The sequence below is a fragment of the Mirounga angustirostris genome, unplaced genomic scaffold (assembly GCF_029215605.1).
Source record: "Mirounga angustirostris isolate CCGP_5_RB_7025 unplaced genomic scaffold, mMirAng1.0.hap1 SCAF_1, whole genome shotgun sequence".
Classification (NCBI taxonomy): Eukaryota; Metazoa; Chordata; class Mammalia; order Carnivora; family Phocidae; genus Mirounga; species Mirounga angustirostris.
Genome location: NW_026991709.1, coordinates 121,372,372 through 121,391,039, shown reverse-complemented (window position 1 = coordinate 121,391,039; position 18,668 = coordinate 121,372,372). Strand labels below are relative to the sequence as shown.

Sequence of the window (18,668 nt, the reverse complement as noted above, 5' to 3'; positions counted from 1 at the left end):
AGGTCAGGATCCCAGGGTTGTGAGACTGAGCCCCACGTGGGAAGCCGCGCTCAGAGTGGAGCCTCCTTAAGATTCTCTCCCTCTTCCCTTTGCCCCTCTCACACCCCCCAAAAAAGAAAAGAAAAAAAAGTAAGGAAATAGGGCGCCTGGGCGGCTCAGTTGGTTAAGCGACTGCCTTCAGCTCAGGTCATGATCCCGGAGTCCCGGGATCGAGTCCCACATCGGGCTCCCTGCTCGGTGGGGAGTCTACTTCTCCCTCTAACCCTTCCCCCTCTTGCGCTCTCTCTCTCACTCTCTCTCTCTCTCCAATAAATAAATTTAAAAAAAAAAGTAAGGAAATAAAATATTCATCTAAGTGTAGCTTGGGGAAAGTAAGAAAAATAAGACACACAGGATTGGCCTGGTTATTATGCACAGAGGTTTTATTTTTTATTGTTCTTTAAATTATAAATTTATTTTTTTAAAGATTTTATTTATTTATTTATTTATTTATTTATTTATTTGAGAGAGAATGAGAGAGAGCAAGCATGAGAGGGGGGAGGGTCAGAGGGAGAAGCAGACTCCCTGCTGAGCAGGGAGCCTGATGTGGGACTTGATCCCAGGACTCCAAGATCATGACCTGAGCCGAAGGCAGTCACCTAACCAACTGAGCAACCCAGGCGCGCCATAAATTTCAGTGTTAATGTGATCTTCTGTATACATGCTGAATTTCACACTTTTTTTTACACACTGAGAGCAATAACATATGTAAAGCTCCCAGGCAGCACCTAGCATGGAGAACTCATCTGATGGGAACCCATTCCCCATTTTGCTCTGTGACCTCCGTGTTGGTGATAACTAAACCCAAGCTCCAGATTTCTCCTGTCACCTGCAGTTGCTTCCCCTCCAGCACTGCTCCAACCTAAGAATCTTGACCATCCTCATACTGCTTCTCCTTATAACCTCTGTCTTTACCTCTAGATTCTGTGAGGGAACTGACATTAGCAGCTGAATAAGGAGTTATGATTCTACTAAACTTTATTCCTGCTACCCTTGCTATTGTCTAAATAGTGAGTTCCTGACCAACAGGGACAGGCTCTTTTATCTTTCAGGTTCTGTACAGTGCCTGATACCAGACATGAATAATCATCTGCTGAATGATGAATAAATAAATACAAACATTATAGATCTAAGTTACTACCTGAAAATAAGATTAAAGTTTAAAATCAGGCTGGTGGGGCGCCTGGGTGGCTCAGTCGTTAAGCATCTGCCTTTGGCTCAGGTCATGATCCGGGAGTCCTGGGATCGAGCCCTGCATCGGGCTCCCTGCTCCAGGGGGAGCCTGCTTCTCCCTCTCCCACTCCCCTTGCTTGTGTTCCCTCTCTCTCTGTGTCTCTCTCTGTCAAATAAATAAATGAAATCTTTTTTAAAAAATAAAATAAAATAAAATCTGGCTGGTGCAGGAACACCTGGGTGGCTCAGTCGGTTGAGGGTCCAACTCTTAATTTCTGTTCAGGTCATGAACTCGGGGTCCTGGGATCCAGCCCCATGTTAGGCTCTGCACTCAGCAGGGAGTCTGATTGAGAATCTCTCTCTCTCCTTCCCTCTGTCCCTCCCCCCTCTAAAATAAACAAATAAAATCTTTAATGAAAATTAAAAAAAAAAAAAAAGGCTGGTGCTTTTTCATATTCCCCAGACCCTTTCATAGCAATGGTTTTTTTTTTAACTGATATATAGTTGACATACAATGTTATATTAATTTCAGGTATTCAACATAGTAACTGAACAATTCTATAGCCCCTTCACAGTTTTAAGGAAGACTCTCTTGGCTGCTCAGGAACAGCAGAAAGATACCTCCAAAGTTGCTTTAAAATCTCTGCCCATAAAAACAGTGGATTTGTAGTCATGGTCTGTATATAAGAATCTCCAATCATTAATAATTCTTAAAACTAAATTTAAAAAGCTTTGAATAGGGACGCCTGGGTGGCTTAGTCATTAAGTGTCTGCCTTTGGCTCCGGTCATGATCCTAGGGTCCCGGGATCGAGCCCCGCATCAGGCTCCCTGCTCGGTGGGAAGTCTGCTTCTCCCTCTCCCACTTCCTCTGCTTGTGTTCCCTCTCTCACTGTCTCTCTCTGTCAAATAAATGAATAAAATCTTTAAAAAAAAAAAAACTCTGAATAAAAAATTAAGACTTTTCAAAGTAACATAAATTATTAAAGTTTTCATTTATTTATTTATTTATTAAAGATTTTATTTATTTGACAGGGAGAGACACAGCAAGAGAGGGAACACAAACAGGGGGAGCGGGAGAGGGAGAAGCAGGCTTCCTGCAGAGCAGGGAGCTCGATCCCGGGACCCTGGGATCATGACCTGAGCCGAAGGCAGATGCTTAACGACTGAGCCACCCAGGCGCCCCTCATTTATTTATTTTTAAGTAATCTCTTTACTCAAAGTGGGGCTCAACCTCATGACCCCATGCAAGCCTGGCGCCCCACATAAATTATCTTCTATTTCAGTTTTAACTATTATAATATTTATAATTATACTTAAAATATACTCTGTATTATGCATGAAAATTGTTAATCCTCCACAAAAACAAAACAATGATATTTAGTAACATGTGGCATAAGAGCATGCTCTTATATTGGAAAACTGTACTGACATCAACAAGGCAGCCATTTATATTGCCCTTTATATACTACTTCCTCTGTCATGTGGCAGTCAAAAGGCTAAGTGAGATGCTTGCAGCAAAGAAAACAGTTTTGAAAGGTCATGCTACGCAGATAGCCAGAATTTCTTTCACAATATCCTCACTGTCTACGGTAGACTATATGGACAATCTGAGCACAGTTATTTTCTGAGTAAAAGCAAAAACCACGTTATCAAAGGACCAGAAACAGTAGGCACTCAACAATATGATCTTTATGAACATTTTTTCTAACTGCATAAACATTCAATATACATTAAAGAAAAAGAACCCTGAGGCAAAGACAAGAACTGGAGGAAGAGGAACTAATAAAGACGGGAAGCAAGTTTAAACCACTCAATTTATTCACAGTGTTCATGTAACATGATAAGAAGCTTCTAAAGTAAGGGTTTTTTTTTTTTAAGATTTTATTTATTTATTTGACAGAGAGAGAGAGAGCTAGCATACAAGCAGGCGGGGCAGCAGGCAGAGGGAGAGAGAGAAGCAGACTCCCCACTGAGCAGCGAGCCCGATGTGGGGCTCCATCCCAGGACCCTGGCATCATGACCTGAGTTGAAGGCAGACGCTTAACTGACTAAGCCACCCAGGCGCCCCATAAAGTAAACTTTTTTAAATTAAAATATGTCATTTAGCAACAAAAAGCATAATTATAACAATACTTAAGACAATGAATACAATCTACTTCAAAATTTCAAAATCACAATTACAAACAAGGTGCAAAGCTTCAAAAACCTCTGCAAGAGCTATAATCCATCCCATCAACAGTTTTTCCTTTCATAATTCTTATTGGTCTATCATCCATCTAAACAGACAACATCTTTCCTGAACTATCACACAGACAATGTATGAGTCAACAGCAAGATGAAAATTTCCCAACCTCCTTATAAAATTTCCAATCTCGGAAGTTAACAAGTGTACTCTTTGGGAGAAGAAAAAATCATTCTAGCTCATTTAATCATCTTGTCCTATCCTGCGAAATTATAATTATTCCTACCTACTAATCAAAACACAAAGCTTTCTCCAGAGCCAAGTGAAGATACTAGTATATTAGATATCACAGCCAAGTTACATAGACACAGTATCCGTAAGTTTCTGGCAACATATTCTTTTTAAGCCTCCAGAATTTAAAAAAAAATTTTTTTTTAAGATTTTTTTTTTTTTATTCATGAGAGACAGAGCGAGAGAGAAAGGCAGAGGGAGAAGCAGGCTCCCAAGGAGCAGGGAGCCCGATGCGGGACTCGATCCCAGGACCCTGAGATCATGACCTGAGCCAAAAGTAGACGCTTAACCATCTGAGCCACCCAGGCGCCCATGCCTCCAGAATTTTAAATTCACAGGAATTAACTAGAACACAACTTTCTTTACCAGTTCTGATCTTACAGCAGAGCATGAGGATTTGTGTTACTTCTATAACTACTAAAAACAATCTATGATATACACTGTTCTAAGATAATACACATACTTAAAACATTCCACTATTCAAAACCAAAAGTAAACTACAAATTTTAACCCTTGTATATTAGTGTGGGAAGGTAAAATGGTGCAACGACTGTGGAAGAATATGGCAGTTCCTCAAAAATTTAAACACAGACTTACCATATGATCCAACAATTCCACTACCCAAAAGAATTAAAAGCAGGGGGGCACCTGGGTCACTCAATCAGTTAAGCATCTGACTCTTGATTTCGGCTTGGGTCAGGATCTCAAGGTCATGAGATCAAGCCTGACACTGGGCTCTGGGCTCAGCAGGGAGTCTACTTCTCTCTCCCTCTCCCTTTGCCCCTCACCCCCCACTTACACTAAGATAAATAAATCTTTAAAAAATAAAAAAGCAAGGGGCGCCTGGCAGGCTCAGTCATTAAGCGTCTGCCTTCGGTTCAGGACATGATTCCAGGGTCCCGGGATCGAGCCCCGTGTCAGGCTCCCTGCTCAGCGGGAAGCCTGCTTCTCCTTCTCCCACTCCCCCTGCTGTGTTCCCTCTCTCGCTGTGTCTCTCTCTGTCAAATAAATAAATAAAATCTTAAAAAACAGAACAAAACAAAACAAAACCTTCCTTGAGCACCTCGATGGCTCAGCCAGTTAAGTGTCTGCCTTCGGCTCAGGTCATGATCCCAAGGGCCTAGGATCGAGCCCCATGTCCTCAGTGGGGAGCCTGCTTCTCCCTCTGCCCCTCCCACTGCTCATGCTCTCAATCTCTCTCTAATAAATAAAATATTTAAAAAAAAAAAAAACTTCCTTGAGTCTAGACTCCTTACCATGGCCATAGGACTAACACGGCCCAACCCTACCTACATGAACTTCATCTCATGATACTATGGTCCTCTTCCATTCTGTTCTAGAGTATGGGACTTCTATATCTCCAACACAACAAGCTTGTTTCCACTTGAAGGTTCTTACTTAGTTTGATTTTCAAGTGACAGAATTTTTGTCTTTCACACCTTATCTTTTTTTTTTTTTTTTAAAGATTTTATTTATTTGACAGAGAGAGACACAGTGAGAGAGGGAACACAAGCAGGGGGAGTGGGAGAGGGAGAAGCAGACTTGCCGCAGAGCAGAGAGCCCGATGTGGGGCTTGATCCCAGGACCCTAGGATCATGACCTGAGCCGAAGGCAGACGCTTAACGACTGAGCCACCCAGGTGCCCTTTCACACCTTATCTTAATGTCACCTCCTCAGGAGTAAACACCGAGGGGTGCCTGGGTGGCTCAGTCAGTTAAGCATCTGCCTTTGGCTCAAGTCATGGTCTCGAGGTCCTGAAATTGAGCCCCGCATGAGGCTTCCTGCTCGGTGAGGAGTCTGCTTTTCCTTCTCCCTCTGTGCCTCACCCCACTCGTGCTCTGTCAAATAAATAAATAAAATCTTAAAAAAAAATAAAGGGGGTGCCTAGGTGGCTCAGTCAGTTAAGTGTCTGCCTTCGGCTCAGGTCATGATCCTAGGGTCCTGGGATCAAGCCTCACATCGGGCTCCCCGCTCAGAAGGAAGCCTGCTTCTCCCTCTCCCTCACCCTGCCACTCCCCCTGCTTATGCACACTCTCTCTCTCTGTCTCTGTCAAATAAATAAATAAAATATTTTAAAAGAAAAAAAGAAACAAAAGAAGTAATCACCCAGCCACTCTACCAAGCGCTTTGTTTTAAAATTCTCTTTGTTATCACATTACAATTTGGTATTTTTCTGGATCTTATCTATAAGAATACCTGGCACAAAGCAGATGTTTAATAAATATTCAGTGAATTTGGTGATTACAATGTTTTCCCTAAATATTTTCTTCTCCCAGGATCCCAACACCCCTGCTAATTAACTATATACCTAGCAGATAACCTTAATCCCTACCTTATTAACAAAGTAGGATAAAGAATTACACAGTTTTCCTCCTCTTTGCCTAAAAATTCCTTGATTTGCTTTCTTCTATTCCTCTGGTTTCTAAGGAGAAATGTTGCTACTTTTCTGTAAGAATTAAGCCCTTTACCCATGTCCTTGATCTCAAACCTTTCTACCTCCTCCTGGCAATTAATCACTCTAATATTTAAACTACTAAACTCTAATGGATCATTCCCCTTTACCTAAAATATACTACATGCTAATGCAAAAATATCTCCTATATGGCTAAGTCCTCACAACTGCACAAACTTCTTGAAAAACATTCTACTTTATTCTTCATGCTGTGTAGGTTGTAAAACCATTTACTTAACTCTTTCTTTTAAGAGAGAGAAAGGGGGGAGGGGCAGAGAGAGAATCTTAAGCAGGTTCCACATCTAACACGGAGCCCGGATTCGGGGCTCAATTTCATAACCCTGAGATCATGCCATGAGCGGAAATCAAAGAGTCGGACACTCAACTGACTAAGCCACCCAGATGTCCTTCAATAACTTCTTAATAGTTAAATTCAGTGACGCTTTCCAGGGTATTAAAATCCTTAATCTTGGGGCGCCTGGGTGGCTCAGTCGGTTAAGCATCTGCCTTCGGCTCAGGTCATGGTCCCAGGGTCCTGGGATCGAGCCCCACATCGGGCTCCCTGCTCGGCGGGAAGCCTGCTTCTCCCTCTCCCACTCCCCCTGCTTGTGTTCCCTCTCTCGCTATGTCTCTCTCTGTCAAATAAATAAATAAAATCTTTAAAAATAAATAAATTAATTTAATTTAATTAAATCCTTAATCTTTCTACAGCATCTCATCCCTCTAAAGAGCCTCTCCCTGAAATTCTTTACTACGCTTCAAAGGAAGATGCTGCATGATTCTGGTCTCCTTAATATTTTTCTTATTTCTCCTTTACAGATTCTTTTTAACAACATCCACTCATTTACCATAGATACTTCCTAAAGACCTGCACTTAACATTTTTCTCTCGGCTAGGGCCCTGTAAATATTACCTACTTTCAATTGACATTCTATGTGAATTACTCCAAAATCTATTATATCCAGGTCCTAAAGTAGATTTTTCTAATTTCCAGTTTCATATTCCCACAATTAAGGAAATATTCTAAAACGTCTACCTATAACTCAAAAAATGTGTCTAACAAAATTCATCCTGTTACAGTCCCACCCACTAGACCATTAGTACCAGTCTTTCTTCATAGTTTCCTTACTTCTTCTGTTCATGGTACCATCATACTTCAAGCCACCAGAACTCAAAATCTTGGATTCGTTTGTATGACTCCTTTCTTCCATATTCTCTGCCAAATCTACTTCTGAAATCTCTGCTGTTGAATGAACTCAATCAGGTAGTCATTATTTCACTTCTGCAGCCCTGATCACAGCTGTAATTAGCCAATTCATTTCATGAACATTTGTTAAGCACTTAACTTGCCTGCAAGACTAGAAGCCCAGTTTAGCTGGCAAAATAAGCCCAGGCAGGTAATGTCTGTCCTTGTTAACAGAACATAGACTATGTAATTTATCATCCATGTAATGTATCACTGGATGAACCATGTAATTTATCATCCAAACCAGTAGACTTAAAAGCAAAAGAGGGCATTAAAAATAGGTGAACTGGGGCGCCTGGGTGGCTCAGTCATTAGGTGTCTGCCTTCAGCTCGGATCACAGTCCCAGGGTCCTGGGATCGAGCCCTGCATTGGGCTTCCTGCTCAGCGGGGAGCCTGCTTCTCCCTCTCCCACTCCCCCTGCTTGTGTTCCCTCTCTAGCTGTGTCTCTCTCTGTTAAATAAATAAAATCTTTAAAAAAAAAAAAATAGGTGAACAGCCAGGGGTGCCTAGCTGGCTCAGTGAGTGGAGCATGTAACTCTTAAACTGGGGGTTGTGAGCTTGAGCCCCACTTTGGGTGTAAAGATTACTTTAAAAAAAATAAAATCTTGGGGCACCTGGGTGACTCAGTCAGTTAAGCATCTGCCTTCAGCTCAGGTCATGATCCCAGCATCCTGGGATCAAGCCCCGCATCAGGCTCCGTACTCAGCGGGGAGCCTGCTTCTCCCTCTCCCTCTGCCTGCCTGTCTGCTTACTTGTGATCTCTCTCTCTCTCTCAAATAAATAAATAAAATCTTTAAAAAAATAAAAAATAAATAAAATAAAATAAAATCTTAAAGAAAACAGTTGGACATCTAGAGATGCAAGAATGGTTCAATATCTGCAAATCAATCAATGTGATGCGCCACATTAACAAAATGAAGGATAAAAATCATATGATCATTTCAATAGATACAGAAAAAGTATTTGACAAAATTCTACATCTGTTCATGGTAAAAACTCTCCACAAAGCAAATTTAGAGGAAACACATCTCAACGTAATAAAAACTATATATGACAAACTCAAAGCTAACATCATACTCAAAGCTGAAAGTTTTTCCTCTAAGATCAGGAATAAAACAAGGATGTCCACTCTCAACACTTTTATTCAACACAGTACTGGAAGTTCTAACCACAGCAATGAAACAAAAATAAATAAATAAAAGGCATCCAAATTGGTAGGAAAAAGTAAAACTGTCACTATTTGCAAATGACAAGGTATAATATAGAGAAAATTAAAAAAAAAAACAAAATCCTAAAGATTCCATCAAAAAAAAAATATATTAGAACTAAAAAACTGGGCGCCTGGGTGGCTCAGTTGGTTAAGCGACTGCCTTCGGCTCAGGTCATGATCCTGGAGTCCCGGGATCGAGTCCCGCATCGGGCTCCCTGCTCGGCAGGGAGTCTGCTTCTCCCTCTGACCCTCCTCCCTTCTCATGCTCTCTGTCTCTCATTCTCTCTGTCTCAAATAAATAAATAAAATCTTAAAAAAAAAAATAAAATAAAAAAATAAAAAATTAATTGAGTAAAGTTGAGGGCACAAAACTAATATACAGAATACTGTTGCATTTCTATATGCAATAATGAACAGAAAGAGGTATTAAGAAAATAATCCCATTTACAAGTGCATAAAAGAATAAAATACCTAGGAATAAATTTACCCAAGGAAGTAAAAGACCTGTACTCTGAAAACTATAAGATATGATGAAAGAAATTGAAGACCGGGCATGTGGGTGGCTCTGTCGGTTAAGCATCCAACTCCTGATCACAGCTCAGGACCTCATGAGTTCAAACCCTGTGCTGGACTCCACGCTCAACTTTTAAAAAAGTTTAAAAAAAGGAAGCTTTAAAAATAAAAAAAGAGCGGGGCACCTGGGTGGCTCAGTCGTTAAGTGTCTGCCTTCTACTCAGGTCATGGTCCCAGGGTCCTGGGATCGAGCCCCACATCGGGCTCCTTGCTCCGCGGGAAGCCTGCTTCTCCCTTTCCCACTCCCACTGCTTGTGTTCCTGCTTTCACTATCTCTCTCTCTGTCAAATAAATAAATAAGAAATCTTTAAAAAAAATAAAAATAAAAAAAGCTGGGTGGCTCAGTCGTTAAGCGTCTGCATTCAGCTCAGGTCATGATCCCGAGGTCCTGGGATCGAGCCCTGCATCAGGCTCCCTGCTCAGCAGGAAGCCTGCTTCTCCTTCTCCCACTCCCCTTGCTTGTGTTCCCTCTCTTGCTGTGTCTCTCTCTATCAAATAAATAAATAAAATCTTTAAAAAAATAAATAAATAAAATAAAATAAAAAATAAAAAAAAGAAATTGAAGACAACACAAATAAATGGAAACATATACCATGTCTATGGACTGGAAGAATTAACATTGTTAAAATGTCCATACTACCCACAACAATCTACAGATTCCATGCAAGCCGTATCAAAATACCAACAGTATTTTTCATAGAACTAGAATAATCCTAACATTAGTACAGAACTACAAAAGACCCTAAACAGCCAAAGCAACCTTGAGAAAGAATAAAAACTGAAGTATCACAATTCTAGATTTCAAACTACACTAAAAACCTATAGTAATCAGAACAGCATGGTACTGGCGCAAAAGTAAGACCCATGGATCAACGGAACAGAATAAAAAGCCAAGTAATAAACCCATACTTAATGTGGTTAATCTACAACAAAGGAGGCAATACACAATGGGGAAAGGACAGTCTCTTCAATAAATGGTGCTGGGAAACTGGACAGATACATACAAAAAAATGAAACTGGACCACTTTCCCGTACGGTACACAAAAATAAACTCAAAATGGATTAAAGACCTAAATGTGAGACCTGAAACCATAGAACTCCTAGAAGGAAACATAGGCAGTAAATTCTTACACATCAGCCTTCATGGTATTTTTCTGGATTTGTCCTCCCAAGCAAGGAACAAAAGCAAAAATAAATAGTTGGCAGTATGCCAAAATAAAAAGTTTCTGCACAGCAAAGGAAACCATCTACAAAATGAGAAGGCAATTTACTGAATGGGAGAAGATATTTACAAATTATGTATCTGATAAGTAGTTAATATTCAAAATAAATAAAGAATTTATACAAGTCAACACCAAGAAAACAATCTGATTTTAAAAATGGGCAGAGGCACTGAATAGACATTTTTCCAAAGAAGACATACAGATAGCCAAAAGACACATGAAAAGACGCTCAACATCATTGATCATCAGGGAAATGCAAATCAAAACCACAATATCACTTCACACCAGTCAGAATGGCTAGTACCAAAAAGACAAGTAGTAACAAGTGTTGGTGAGGATGTAGAGAAAAGGGAATCCTTGTATACTGTTGGTAGGAATGTAAATTGGTGCAGCCACTTTGGAAAACAGCATGGAAAACAGCAAAAAATTAAAAATAGAAATACCGGGGTGCCTGGGTGCTCAGTCGGTTAAGTGTCTGCCTTCAGCTCAGGTGATGATCCCAGGGTCCTGGGATCGAGCCCCGCATCGGGCTCCCTGCTCAGCAGGGAGTCTGCTTCTCCTCACTCAGCCCCTTCCCCTGTTGTGTTCACTCTCTCAAATAAATAAAATCTTAAAAAAAAATAAGAAATAAAAAGAAATAACCAGGGGCGCCTGGGTGGCTCAGTCGTTAAGCGTCTGCCTTCGGCTCAGGTTATGATCCCAGGATCCTGGGATCGAGCCCCGCATCGGGCTCCCTGCTCGGTGGAGAGCCTGCTTCCCCCTCTCCCACTCCCCCTGCTTGTGTTCCATGTCTTGCTGTGTCTCTCTCTGTCAAATAAATAAATAAAATCTTAAAAAAAAAAAAAAAAGAAATAACCATATAATTCGGTAATTTCACTTCTGGACACTTACGAAAAGAAAAAAACGCTACTTCAAAAAGATATATGCACCCCTATGTTTACTGCGGCATTATTTACAGTAGCCAAGATATGGAAGCAGCCTAAGTGTCCACAGATAGATGAATGAATAAAGCTGTGATATACATGTATAAAATGCAGTATTATTCACCCATAAGAAAAGTGAAATCTTTTTTTTTTTTTTTAAGATTTTATTTATTTATTTGACAGAGAGACACAGCGAGAGAGAGCACACAAGCAGGGGGAGTGGGAGAGGGAGAAGCAGGCTTCCCACGGAGCAGGGAGCCTGATGCAGCACTCAAATTCAGGACCCTGGGATCATGACCTGAGCCGAAGGCAGATGCTTAACAACTGAGCCACCCAGGTGCCCAGAGAAGTGAAATCTTGCCATTCATGACAACATGGATGGACCTACAGGATATTATGCTAAGTGATATAAGTCAAAGGCAAATACCTTATGATTTCACTTACATGTGGAATCTAAAAACAAAACAAGCAAATAAACAAAGAAACAGACCCCTAAATATAGAACTGGGGGTGGCCAAAGGGGAGGGTAGTGGCAGGGTGCATGCAACTCTTGATCTTAGGATTGTGAGTTCAAGCCCCATGATGGGCATAGAGATTACTTTAAAAAAAAATAAAAATAGTAAAGATCAATAAAAATTTTAAAAAGATAAAAACTGGGACGCCTGGGTGGCTCAGTTGGTTAAGCATCTGCCTTCCAGTTGGGTCATGATCCCAGGGTCGTAGGATCATATTCTGCACTGGGCTCCCTGCTCAATGGGGAGCCTGCTTCTCCCCCTGCCTGCTGCTCCCCCTGCTTATGCTCTCTCTCTCTCTCTCTCTCTCTGACAAATAAATAAATAAAATCTTTTAAAAAAAAAAAAGATAAAAACTAACTCATGGGGATAAAAAAGTACAGAGCAAAAAAAAAAAGGTGGGCGATTACAGAATGATATATGCCAATTATATCTCAAAGCTAGGGGGAAAAGTTCGGCATTAATTGATCTACAAGAGGCTTAAACCAGGATATATGGTCATGCTAACTAGAACTCCAGTACTTAGGAAAATGATTGCTGCATCCTAAGTACATTCTACCTACTGATTTAATAAATGAATTCGAGATGAAATATTCACTTTATCACCTCCTCTTCACTCTTTTACTGCAAACTTATTTTCAGCCACAAACACTGTCTTGAAAGGGGCAAACAATAACCTCCTAACTACCAACTCCAAAAAAGGTCCAAAAAGCTTCAGTTTTCAATTAACCTCTCTAAACAGCTTTCAACAATACTATCCCCTCCTCCGTCCTTCATGAAGCTCTGTTAACAATGAGATAAACATAATCCTAACCATCAGACTGTTTTAAAACAACGCCTAGGATTTCTACCTTTCTAACAGAGATTAACTAAAAGATTTAGAATCTAGGGGTGCCTGGCTTGCTCAGTCAAAAGAGCATTCAATTCTTGATCTCAAGGTCAAGAGTTCAAACCCCATGTTGGGAGTAGAGATTACCTAAAAATAAAATCTTAAAAAAAAAAAAGATTTAGAACCTAACTAATATTCCCTTCCTTCTATTTTTCAACTTCTGGAAAATGAACGTAAGTAAAGATACAAAATTGGATACTTACCTCAAAATGATAGCCCCCATTTCAGTCTTTTAAGATATCAGATGATGACATTACTTATTTTTTTAAACTGAAGTTTTCGTGGAAGACTTTCAAATTAGAAGACACTACAAAAAAGGGTGAAGATAAAAGGTATTAACACCTAAATGAGCTAAATTAAAAACAAATTTATTACTTGTATGACATGACTGTTTATAACTATTTTTAAATATGGGGAAAAATGTAAGAAACATATGAACTACAATATTAAAATTGTAGAGCATTAGAACAAGAAGGGAACTAAGTAGACACCCTATACAACTACCTAAATCCTCTCATTCAGATCACCTTTCTGAAACCTCTTTTCTGTAACATGCTAATTTTCTTTCAACTTCTCAACCTATTCCTCTATCTACACCATAAGCTACTAACTATGGATAGCTTATTTCATCTTCCCCCTTCTCTAGTATTTGAAACACACACAATATATGGAAAGATGCATGCAAGCAAACGTAAGATGAACACTATAAATCACCATCCCACAGAAGAACACCAGTAACATTACATCTACCTACATGCTCCTCTCATCCCAACCTTTATCCTGAATAATTATTCCATTACTGTTTAAAACAGAACTTTGTCACACATGTATATATCCCTAAATAATGTTTTGTTTAGCTTTGTATCCCTGGCTCCCTTTTTCAGCTTGATAAATTCATATGCTGATGGAGTCTTCAGGGATGTGAATTTTGTCACTCAAATATTTTTCTAAGCTTTATTCATGTTACTTTTTAATTCTCTAGACTGTTTCATTATGTAAATACGCCACAATGTATTTACTCTGTTTTCAAGCATTTAAGATGGTTTAAAGTTTTTTGCTTTTATCAACATTATTACACAGGTCTCCAGGTGCACATGAACAAGAATTTCTTTAGGGTATGCTTTTTTTTTTAGATTTTATTTATTTATTTGACAGAGAGAGACAGCAAGAGAGGGAACACAAGCAGGGAGAGTGGGAGAGGGAGAAGCAGGCTTCCCGCGGAGCAGGGAGCCCGATGCGGGGCTCGATCCCACGACCCTGGGATCATGACCTGAGTAGAAGGCAGACGCTTAACGACTGAGCCACCCAGGCGCCCCATCTTTAGGGTATGCTTTAAACCTAGAAGTGGAATTGGTGGGTTATAGGACATGTAAATTCCCAACTTTACCAAAAATGCCAAACTGTCTTCCAATTATATCACTCTACCAACTCAGCAGCAGTATGTAAACTGATGACACAATCCTCTCCAATACCTGGTAAATTCAGATTTCTTAATTTGAGGCAATATAGAACTTATACCATGATTTCAGTCTGTATTACTTAATGAGGTTGAAGACCTTTTCACATGTTTATTAATATCTATGTTCCTTTCTGCATTCCTTTGTTCACAGTTTTGGCCATTTTTATTGGGTTGCGTTTTTCTCATTACTTACTAGGCTTTATAGTATGTAGCCACAACTGGCTACATAATTTGAAGGCCCAGTGCAAAATTAAAAAGCAGGGCCATGGGGTACCTGAGTGGCTCAGTGGGTTAAGCCTCTGACTTTGACTCAGGTTGTGATCCCAGGGTCCTGGAATCGAGCACCACATCAGGCTCAGGCTCTGTGCTGGGTGGGGTGTCTGCTTGTCTCTCCCCTCTCCTCCTGCCCCTCCCCTCTCATGCTCTGTCTCTCAAATGAATAAATAAAATTTTTAGTATCTTTTTTTTTAAGGTTTTATTTATTTATTTGAGAGAGGGAGACAGAGATGGCTAGAGAGAGCACAAGCGGGGAGGAGAGGGAAAAGCAGGCTCCGCAGAGCAGGGAGCCACACTTGGGGCTTGATTACAGAACCCTGGGATCATGACCTGAGCTGAAGGCAGGCGCTTAATTAACTGACTGAGCCACCCAGGCGCCCCTCCGGAGGGGATTTTAATTTTAATTAAAAATTCAGAAATTTTAATAATTTTAATTTTTTAGAAATTTTAATAAAAAATTCCAAGCATCTGGTTAGAACATTTTTACATTTAAAGATGTAAAAGAAGGGAGAAAAGACTTAATCTTCAAGTTTCATAAAATTAGTAAGAATTAAAGGAGAGCGTAATTGTTGCTATAAAGGTTGAAAATTTTTTTCATTTTGTATCTTCAAAATAAAATTCTGTTAGAAAGAAAGTAATTTAATTCTCGCCTTGGTTTGTTTTTGTAATAAGGTCAATAATACTCTTTTTAAAATGAGAAGAATGTTATAAAACAGACTTCAGACAATGTTAAAATATATCAAACTGCTTACTTTTCCAAAAGTAAGGGAATCGGTCAATTGAAAATAACCACAATTTGTTGGTGCAGGATGTTGACAGTCAGGGAGGCTATGCATGTGGGGGCAGGGATATAAGAGAACTCTCTGTACTTCCTACTCAATTTATTGTGAACCTAAAACTGCCAAAAAATGATGTCTAGGGGGGAGTCTACTTCTCCCTCTGCCCTTCCCCCTGCTGGCGCTCTTGCTCTCTCTCAAATAAATAAATAAAATCTTTAAAAAATAATTTACTCTTAAAATTCCTACTAAAACTTTAGGTAAAAACAATGTTATTAATAACTTTACACATGAAGATCCACTCTCACAGAAAGGAAAAAATTCTGGACAAACAATAAACATCCAATAAACTTTAAAAAGATGTGGGTGAAGATTTCAAAAGCTTATCCAAGCACTGAGAATGGCATATAAACAAACAAAAACCCCTATACAGAGTCTATCTCTAGTCCTTGTTCAAGTAAAAATACTTTTCTACAAAAACAGAAACAAAAAAGATACTATGCCTCAATCATGCAAGTTATATAATAATTTAAGAGCTGGCTAAACTATTCTATTTAAGTAACAGTGATTTCAACCTCCCAATCTCCACCCTCAAATAAGCAAGCAAAACCATGTAAATTCAAAACTCACTTCATGGTGTAAGTATTCATCTCTCTCCACTTCACCTTCTTCCTACTGAACTCAGAGTACTCCTCACATACTAGCACAAAGTCCTAGCCCTACATCAAAGGATAAAGTAACGTAATTTCTACCACATTTTTTTTTTTACAAAATGCAATTAGAAGAGTCAAAAATATTCTTTAATACCTAGTACCCAGTGAAGAACCAGATTAAGATTGCTAGTGTAAGAGTGTTTGTCTGTTCTTCTTTCTTTTTGTTTAACAAATGGAGATTATATATTCAGGGTTTTTTAAAATAAAGTTTTCAAAAAACCAATAAAGCCACAAGCATAGGGAAAAAATGGACACTCTCATTAGAGGATAAAAATAAAAATTAAAACCACAATAAGATACTTTGTAGCCACCAAAATAAGTAAAATTTAAAGAAACTAAGAATACCCAGGCTTGCTGAGAATGTGGAGCAATGGAAATTCACATACCCTATGACATAGGAATTCCAACCATAGATTATTCATCCAAAAGAACTATGTACACATTTCACCAAAAGATATTTACTAGAATGAGAAATAAAACTACAGAGACCCCATTTTCCACGTATCAGCTTAGCAAAAATCCCTGTTTGCCAAGGTACTTTCTAAAGATTTATTTATTTATTTTAGAGAGAGAGAGAGCTCTAGGGTGCATGCGGGGGGCGGGGGGAGAGGGAGGAGCAGAGGGACAGGGATAAAGAATTTCAAGCAGACTGCATGCGGAGCATGGAGCGCGACAGGGAGCTCAATCGGAGGACCCTGAGATCACCACCTGAGATGAAAACAAGAATCCAAGAGTCCGACGCTCAACCAACTGCGCCACCCAGGCACGCTGCCAAGGTACTTTCTTGTCAAGGCTGTGAAGAAATGCCTATTATCAGGGTGCCTGGGTGGCTCAGTTGATTAAGCATCTGCCTTCAGCTCCGGTCTTGGTCGTGCTCATTCTCTCTCTCAAATAAACAAACAAAATCTTTAAAAAAAAAAAAAAAAAAAAATGCCTATTATCCACCATAACAACAAAATGGTAATTATGTGAATTATGTGAAAGATGTAGTAACTAGCCTTAACTGCGGTAAATATTTTGCTATATATACGTATGTCAAATCATCACATTGTACACCTTAAACTTACACAATGTTATGTCAATTAAATCCGAATAAGCTTGCAAGAAAGAAATACACATTAGTCCTTATAATCAGTGTGAGAGTCTGGGTCCAAACATGAGGGCATTTTGGCACTACCTATCAAAATTACAAAGATAGGGCGCCTGGGTGGCTCAGTTGGTTAAGCGACTGCCTTCGGCTCAGGTCATGATCCTGGAGTCCCTGGATCGAGTCCCGCATCGGGCTCCCTGCTCGGCAGGGAGTCTGCTTCTCCCTCTGACCCTCCTCCCTCTCATGCTCTCTGTCTCTCATTCTCTCTCTCACAAATAAAAAAAAAAAAATTACAAAGATATATGGCCTCCGATTAGTAATACCGCATCTGAATTGATTCCATATTTTTATACTTGCTTATGGACAAATGACATATACAAGGTAATTCACTACAACACTGTTATAATAATAAAAAACTGTAAACAACCCAGGGTGCCTGGGTGGCTCAGTCTGTTAAGCGACCAACTAGATTTCAGATCAGGTCATGATCTCAGGGTCGTGGGATGGAGCCCTGCATTGGACTCCACACTCAAGAGTGCAGTCTGCTTATCCCTTTCCCTCTGCTCCTTGCCACCCCCCTCCCCACCCCGTGCTTGCACTTTCTTTCTCTCTCTCAAATAAATAAATGGAATCTTTAAAAAAATTTTTTTTAAAAACTAGAAACAACCCAAATGTCTACCAACAGAGAACTGGTTAAATAAAGTATCCAAAAGGAAACCATACAAACTAAAAAAAGAGGAAGAAGAAGAAAATAAAATAAAATAAAATTATACATACTCTATGGAAAATCTTCTGTGAAGATTTCCATTGTTAAGAAACACAATATGGGGCACCTGGGTGGCTCAGTTGGTTAAGCGACTGCCTTCGGCTCAGGTCATGATCCTGGAGTTCCAGGATCGAGTCCCGCATCAGGCTCCCTGCTCGGCAGGGAGTCTGCTTCTCCCTCTGCCCCTCCCCCCTCTCATGTGCTCTCTCTCATTCTCTCTCAAATAAATAAATAAAATCTTTAAAAAAAAAAGAAACACAATATGTAAAGGGAAGGATGGGAAGACCAATTTGCAGAATAGGGATAATATGCTGGCTTTGGTGGGTTTTGGACAGTGGAGATAGAAAGAAATAAGAATCTGTATTTTCATTTTCTTTATTTACATAAAGAAACTCTAGAAGAATACATAAATTAATAAAAAGTTTCCTGGGTGGGGTAAATGCGCTGGAGGAATAGGGTAAAAACAAGAACAGGATGACTGAGGCTAGGGGTGGGAAGGTTTACATTGTTTAACTTTTTTATGTTTATTTTAAATTTTTGCTTTGTTTTATTTATTTGAGAGAGAGCAAGAGAGAACAAGGGGGGGGAGAGGCAGAGGGAGAAGCAGACTTCCTGCTGAGCAAGGAGACCGATGTGGGGCTCTATCACAGGATCCTGAGATCATGACCTGAGCCGAAGGCAGATACTTAACTGAGCCACCCAGGAGCCCCTAACTTTTTTATGTTTAAAAAGTTTTTAATCCCACAGGAATTACTACTAAATAGATCAGTAAACTAATAAACCAAAATAGGGTCCAAATACTATCAACATACACATATGATGACAAGAACTATTCTTTTACCATCTCTGTAACTGAGACCCCAGCACTGCCCA

General features: G+C 39.7%; 1 protein-coding gene across 9 annotated transcripts in view; it reads right to left on the bottom strand.

Moving 5' to 3' along the window:
- PIK3CB (phosphatidylinositol-4,5-bisphosphate 3-kinase catalytic subunit beta) overlaps window positions 1-18,668 on the bottom strand; it is a 201,273-nt gene that overhangs the window by 145,545 nt on the left and 37,060 nt on the right. For 8 of the 9 annotated variants that reach the window (XM_045903676.3, XM_064587213.1, XM_064587230.1 and 5 more), the window contains exon 2: window positions 12,919-13,022. The exons of the other annotated variant lie outside the window; for it this stretch is intronic. The gene's annotated coding sequence lies outside the window, so the exon portion shown is untranslated. The remainder of the gene's footprint in view (window positions 1-12,918; window positions 13,023-18,668) is intronic. 9 annotated transcript variants of the gene reach the window in all.